The sequence below is a fragment of the Marmota marmota genome, unplaced genomic scaffold, assembly GCF_001458135.2.
Source record: "Marmota marmota marmota unplaced genomic scaffold, marMar, whole genome shotgun sequence".
In the NCBI taxonomy this organism is placed as follows: domain Eukaryota; kingdom Metazoa; phylum Chordata; class Mammalia; order Rodentia; family Sciuridae; genus Marmota; species Marmota marmota.
Genome location: NW_026000241.1, coordinates 6,216,523 through 6,224,321, shown reverse-complemented (window position 1 = coordinate 6,224,321; position 7,799 = coordinate 6,216,523).

Genomic DNA, 7,799 nt, shown 5'->3' with positions numbered 1-7,799 from the left:
CCGGGGCGCCACCGCGCAGCCCCCTACCCGGCCGCCAGCCCTCGCGCGCCGCCGCGCCTCGCCCGCCGCAGCCTGCCAGTGCCGCTGGGGTACAGCGCGCATGGGGGAACTGCGATGCCCGGGGGACGGCCGACGGGGGTCCCGGGGGACCAGCACTCACCTCTCGAGCTCGGGCAGACCCGCGCCCGCCGCCACCTGCGGCTCGGTTGCTGACACCCGAGCCCGCCCCGCCCCTCCCTCCGCGGCTGCGGCGCGGCTGCCTGGTGGCTCCGCCCCTGGGGCGTGGTCGAGAAGTCTCCACCCCGTGGCGGCGCCGGGAGACAGGGGCGGGCTCAGGGTCCGCGCGGCCCAGCATTGGGCCATTTAGGCGGCTGGCTCCTTCAGTCCAGGGCGCTGATTGGCTAAGAAGAAGAGGCTCCTTTTTATCTATCCCTCTATGCGCGCGCGCGCACAAATACACGCGCGCACACACACACACACTCGCGCACACTTACGCCACCACCCGCAATTCATTTGCATAATTTAAAGAGACAGGCGTCGCGCCGTCCGTCTGAGTTGGGAAGAAGGAAAGTTACCCCAGCATTTATTGAGCGCCACTGTATGCCAGGCATTGAACAGAGCTCATTTGCTTCCCCTTACAAGGATGTCAGTGATACAATACTGATCCTCATTTACATTTGCTCCAAGAGGGCAAAGACAGGGATGGAGGTCACCCAGCAAGTCGGCAACCTCCAGCCCCTCCCCAAAATGCCATCATGCCATATAGCAGTTCTGACAGACTCCCATCTAGCTCATCTGAGTTTTCATAAAATGAGACTTATATAAGGCCTACCAACCCAGAATAGGACCTTCTACTCAGGGACAGACACCTGGCTGGTTTCTGGAGCCCCGGGCTTGCTTACCCACCAACTTCCACAGCTCAGCGAGGGCAGCCCAGGAGCATGGACCAGAGGATCCAGACACCCTGAAAGCCACCTTTCCCCTCACTGTTATCCGTCAGTCATGCACACTCTGTGTCTTTGAAACACCCCCAGTTTTCCCATTTTCCTGCTCCCTGCAGTGGCCCAGGTCAAGGCCAGCTCACTTGCAGCCTGGATGCTGCCTTAGCTTCCTCAAGGGGCCTCTGTTTCCTCCATCTCTGTCCCAGACAATCCCTGTTCCCATGGCAACCACACCCATCTATCCATCCATCCACCTATCTGTAGCTCTGTGTATATTTAAACATTTTATCTTAGAGCAGTTATTTACAGAATAATCATGAAGAAGGGCAGAGCCCCGGGCCCCATGCTTAGCTTCCCATCATCACATCTCACCCGCACGGCTCGCTGGGCACCGTCAGCAAGTCAGTGTCAAGCACAGTTATTGGGGCTGGGGCTGGGGCTGGGGCTGGGGCTCTGTGGTAGAGCGCTTGCTAGCACGGGTGTCACTGGGTTTGACCCTCAACACCACATAAAAATAATAAGTAAATAAATAAGTAAAGGTATCGGGTCCATCTACAACTAAAAATGTTGGGAAAAAAAGGGATGTTGCTCAGTGGTTAAGTGTCCTTAGGTTTGATCCCAGGCAAAAAAAAAAAAAGAAAAAAAGAAAAGAAAAAGAAAAAGACACAATTATTAACCCAAGTTCACACACTTCAGTCACATTTCCTCCATTTTCTCTGAATGTCCCTTTTTCTACCCTAGGATCCCACATGACCTGAGACAGTTTCTCAGACTTTCCTTTTTTTTTTTTTTTTTTTAACGGGCAGGTGTCCTGTCCTTGTCCCTTCATTGACTGGATTTGTCAGATGTTTTTCTCTTGGTTAGACTGGGATAATGGGTTTGGGGGAGGAAAACCACCTAGGGGAAATGCCCCCCATCTTTTGAGACAGGGTCTCACTCAGCTCCCAAGGGCCTCACTAAGTTGCTGAGGCTGACCTCGAACTTCTAATCCTCGTGCCTCAGCCTCTCAAGTCCCTGGGATTACAGGCATGTGCCACCATGACAGCTTGAAGTACCCTTCATGTCACATTGTAGCAAAGGTGGACACTGATGACATGACAGTTCACAGCTGGTGTTGACCTTGAACCCCTGGCTGAGGTGGTGTTTGTCTGGGTTCTTCACTGTACAGTCACTCTTCGGTCCCCATTTCGTGCTGAGAGGAAGTCACCACCCTCCCTGCCTTAGGAGTGGGGGCTTATGGCCACCTCCTTGGAGTGCTGAGAAGCTCTGAAAATTACTTGTATTCTACCCAGGAGAAACACATCTCTCCCCACCCCCTTTTACTTAATTATTTATATCAGTGTGGATTTGTGGATACTTATTTCGCACTTGGATTATAATCCAATACTACTCTATTGATTTTGAGGCTCAGGTTGCTCCAGTTGGCTGCTGGGAGTTCTTCAGGTTGGCTCCATGTCCCTTTGACTTTCCCTCTTTGCTGATTTTCCCCCCCTGTTAGCACATCCTACATTTCTGTCACTGTAAGATGCTCTGGACGTGTACATTTCCTGCCCTAGTCCCAGGACCCACCTTTTTTCCCCAAGAGCATCCCTGGTGCCTTTGGAGAATGGCCGTCTTCATTTATTTTCTGTTGCTGTAACAGAATACCTAAGACTGGGTAATTCTTTTGGAGGGGGTACTAGTGGCTGAACCCAGGGGCTCTTTGGCTGTAAACCACATGCCCAGCCCTTTTTATTTTCTATTTTGTAACTGGATCTTACTATGTTGCTGAGGGCCTGGCTAAGTTGCCCATGCTGACCTTGAACTTGCAATCCTCCTGCCTCAGCCTCCCAAATCAGTGAGATTACAGGCACGCGCCACCACACCTGGCTGAGACTGGGTAATTCATAAAGAACAGTGGTTTATCTTGGCTGGGTTCTGGAGGCGGGCACATCTGAGAGCATAGTGCCAGCACCTTGGCTTGTGGTGAGGACTTGGTGCTGTTTCAACTTGGGGTGGAGAGTCCAGGAGGAAACAGGTGCATGCAGAAGAAACAGCACCCGGGAATTACACAATGTACACCGCAGTGCATCAGAATGTTACATGGAACCACATTAATCTGTACAATTTTGTTTATATGTATCAGTTCAAAAATAAACTTAATTGCTAAATAGCCCACAAGGGGCTGCCTTGCTTTATAGTCGCCTGTTCTCCCACTCCCTAGAGAAATACGGTGCATCCCCGTGAACGCCCTAGGGGCCTCTTGACGAGTCCACCCACCCTCACACGCTTCCCTTGGGAGTCAAATCTCCACATGAGTTTTGGAGGGGGACGCAAAACCGAGGGGACAGGAGCAGGCTGTGCGCTGCTGGGTGTTGCTTGTGGCCCCTGGGGTGAGAGCGAGGGAGGACACTACTTCCACTCACCTGGGGAGAGACAGAGCCCTAAGTATCTCAGTGCCTCCTAGGCTGGCCGTGGGTGGGTGCTGGTGGCTCCCCGCCAGCCCTCGGCGCGGCTCCCTCTAGCCTCCTCCCCTTGCTAGTCTTGACCTTCCACTTCACCAGTGAGGAACCTGCAGTGGCGTGCAGAGCGGTTCAGGATGTCAAGCCACACCAGGGCAAGGGGACCATGCAGCCTCGTCCCCCAGAGGCTTCCCCGTGTCCCCCAGCCTCAGGGTTGCTGACCTCTGGTTCCTCCCCCAGCTCAGGCCTTCGCCTGGCCCTTGCCCCAGGCGGCCCCGCCCCGCCCCAGGAGAGGCTCCCTCCGGAGCGTCCTGGGGAAGCCTCCTCGGACCCCAGGCCACCGGGGACACTCGAGGCTTGTCGCTTCCTGGTGTGTGTCTGACTTTGCCCGGACCCGTCCGCCCCAGGAGGGAAGCACCCCATGTTGAAGGCTTGCACGGCCGGGTGCTGGGGTTCCGGGGAGACCGCGGGGTGGGAAGGCGACCTGGAGGAGATGGGAGGGGCGCGCTCCTGCTGAGCAGGCCCCGGGGGTGGCGCCCCGCCAGGGTCACACGAGAGCAACCGCCACCTGCTCCCTGGGAGCTTTGGCAGCAGCCAGGATATTTTTAGCACCAGCTGTTGCAGAGGCGGGCTGGGCTGGGGCTGGGGCTGGGCTGGCGGCTGTCAGGAGGGGCTGTGGGGTGGGAAGAGAGGAAGAGACCAGGGGGCGGAGGGGAAGGAGGAAGAGGAGGGAGAAGGGAGAGGGAGGCAGGGGTGGGTCTCCCCGGTTGCCCTCCACAGCCCACAGGCCAAATCCAGCTCACGCCCTCCTTGTAAATAAAGTTTTATTAGAACGCAGGGGACCATTCATTGGTTCAGCTCCAATGGTGCCGTTTAGTGGTCTCAACAGACTGTGTTGGCTGCCCACAAAGTGGCTTTCTGGCTCATTACAGAAAGTCTGCTGTTGTTCAGGACAAAAATGACCTCTTGGGGGGAAATTATTAGAAGTTAGGGGTGATTTTTACTCCCGTGATTTTCTTCTTCCAGTTACAGTGAAGGGGGCTCAGGGTCCCTGAAGTTAGGGTCATGTGACTTGCCTTGGTCAATGAAATAAGAGCAAAAGATGTGTCAATTCTCCAGTTTCCTTAGAGGTTGACACCCTGCCCCTCTCCCTGCCGCGACCTCTGCGATGTTCTTGGTGGTGGATTTTTTTTTTTGGGGGGGGGGCTACTGGAGATTGAACTCAGGGGCACTGGACCACTGAGACACACCCAGCCCTATTTTGTATTTTATTTAGAGACAGGGTCTCGCTCAGTTGCTTAGTGCCTCACTTTTGCTGAGGCTGGCTTTGAACTCATGATCCTCCTGCCTCAGCCTCCTGAGCCCCTGGGATGACAGGCATCGGTCACCGCCCCCCAGGTGGTGAATTCTTCTTGATGCCCCACTGCCGAGTTAAGTCACCAGACAGAAGGGTGGAAGCCCACACCCACAGCTTCAAACTACAATCAAAGTTGAGGCCTTTCTAGGAATGTAAGGATACATCAACATTAAAAATCTAAAAATACATTTTAAAAAAGAGAGAAACTATGATCCCCTCTCCTGATCTTTAACTTTCTTTATATTTTGAAGTTCCATTACCAGGTGCATATAAATTTGAACTATTTTATCTCCATGGAACTCAAAGCTCTGACATTCCTTATTTCTAGTAATATACCAAAAATATAACTAATAGCTTGACTGCCATAAGAACATTCTAGATACGGGATATCTTAAACAAGAGAACTTTATTTTCTCACAGTACTGAAGGCTGAGAGTCCAAGAGCATGGCTGCATTGGGGTAAAGGCTCTCTACCTGGCTAGCTTTCTACCTTCTCCCTGTGGTCTCACCTGGTGTATCCCTTGGTGAATTGACATGAATAATGACAGCAATTTCTGTCTTCCTTTTCTTGTATGGTCATCAATACTGTTGGTTAAAATCCCAACCTTTTGACTTCATTTAAACTTAATTATTTCCTAAAAGCCCCATCTCAGAGGTGGGGCGGTGAAGCTCAGCAGTGGAGTGCTTGCTAGCATGCCTGAGGCCCTGGGTTCCCTCCCAGCACCACACACAAGCCCCATCTTCAAATACAGTCCCATTTGGGATTGCAGAGTATCAACAATATGACCTTTGGGGACACATGCTAGTCCACAGCAATAATTATTTGTTTGGCTGTATTGGCTTTAATTTTCTTAGTTTTTAGGATTCACCAAGTTAATTTTTTCTTATCCTTTACTTTCAAGTTTTCAGCATCTTTATATTTACATGTTTTTTTATAAATCACATAACCCTTGAATTTAAACCATAAAGAAATCCCGAGTCTTTTGTCTTTGAAGTTTTTTGTCCATTTATGTTTAGTGTAATTACTGGCAAGTTTTATGAAATTTCATTCTTCTTTTGAGCTCTTCTTCCCTATGGACCTTATTTTCAATTATATTTTTTACCTTCTAATTTTCACCCATCAACTAATGTGGAAGATAAAGAGTAGTTATATTCTCCTACTATTTACTGTAAAATTTTTAGCTGGGCACGGTGGTGCATGCCTGTAATCCCAGAGGCTCTTGAGGCTGAGGTAAAAAGTTCTGNACACAACATCTTTGTTTGTATGTGGTGCTGAGGATCGAACCCAGGCCGCACGCATGCCAGGCGAGCTTGCTACCGCTTGAGCCACATCCCCAGCCCAGTGCTTGGGATCTTTGATTTACTAAATATGAATTTGTTCTAGAAAGTTCTCAGTCATTATCTCTTTTCCTCTGCTTTTCTGTTTCTTTTTTTCTTTTTTTTTGTTCTAGGGATTGAACCCAGGGAGTGCTTTATCTACCACTGAGCTATACCCAGCCCTTTTAAATTTTTTGAGACAGGGCCTCGCTAAGTGGCCCAGGCTGGCCTTGAGCTTGTGATCCTCCTGCCTCAGCCTCCTGAGTCACTGGGATGACAGGCCTGGATTGCTGCTCCCAGTAACTTTATTGCATTTCTTATCCATGTGTTTGGGCCCCCTCTGTGGAGATTCTAGAACCCCCCAGGACGAATCAGTATGTGAAAATAACTGGAGATTTATGAATTTTTTTTCTTTCATAAATAAAATTCAAAGGCTGGGGTGTAGCTCAGGGATAGAGTGGTTGTCTAGCTATGTGCCAGGCTTTAAGCTCCATCCCCAGCACCATAAAAATTAAGTTAAAGAAAAAGGTCCTGCCTTATGAACTAACTATTAAGACACATAGCTGGGCGCAGTGGCCCACCTGGAATCAAATACTCAGAGGCAGAGGCAGAGGATCACAAGTTCAAGGCCAACCTATCTCAAAAAACAAATATTTAAGGGTTGGGGATGTGGCTCAAGCGGTAGTGCACTCTCCTGGGATGCGTGCGGCCCGGGTTCAATCCTCAGCACCACATACAAACAAAGATGTTGTGTCTGCTGAAAACTGAAAAATAAATATTAAAGATTAAAAAAAAATTCTCTCTCTTTAAAAAAAAAAAATATTTAAAAGGGTTGAGGATGGTAGCCCAAGACACTGGTACACGCCTACAATCCCAGGGGCTCAGGAGGCTGAGGCAGGAGGATCATGAGTTCAAAGCCAGCCTCAGCAACTTAGCAAGACCCTGTCTCAAATTAAATAAAAAGGGCTGGGGATGGAGCTTAGTAGTAGAGCGCCCCAGGGTTCAGCACTGAGACAGGAACATACACAAAGTTCCAAGTAATTAAAACAACAAGGACACCCAGAGGTGGGTGATGAATAGAGCCAATTTAGAAACAGACAGTGACACACAGACCTTACTGGAGGAGGGGACATTCAACTCTGTACACTGCATGTGGTAACTGAGTGTCCCTTGGGGATGAGACACCTCCTGCCCTTCCCTTCATCCCCAAATAAGCCCTAAATGGACAAAAGTGAAAACTGAGGTCACAGACAGAATTACAACCACCGCAACAAAACGTGGGAAACGTGTGCCGCTTCGGGTAGGGCCTCTCAAACACAGGGACATTTAAAGATCACGGGCCTGGGGGGCTGGCTCAGGGGTGGCTACCTAACGTGTGGCCCTTCCTGGGTTCCATCCCGTATCGCAAAGGAAAATAAGTAATCAATAAATAAAGCTTGTGGTTTGGAATAAAGCCTGTGGTTTGGAGACCATGTAAACTGTCCATAAACAAAACTGAAAACACTTACCACACCAAAGTTCACTGTTTCTCACTGAGAAGAAGAATTACACGTAAATGAAAAAGACAAACACCCAAGAGGTGAAATTCACACAGTGAATTAGAAAAAAAGATGTGTTTCTATCGGGAAATCTCCATGACAAGGAGGTGGCCAGGTCACTTGACAGTTTGGCTATGGTGACCAATCTGGACAATCTGGCTTCATGTGTCAGTGGGACCTCAAGTCTAACCTTCTGCCGTGACAA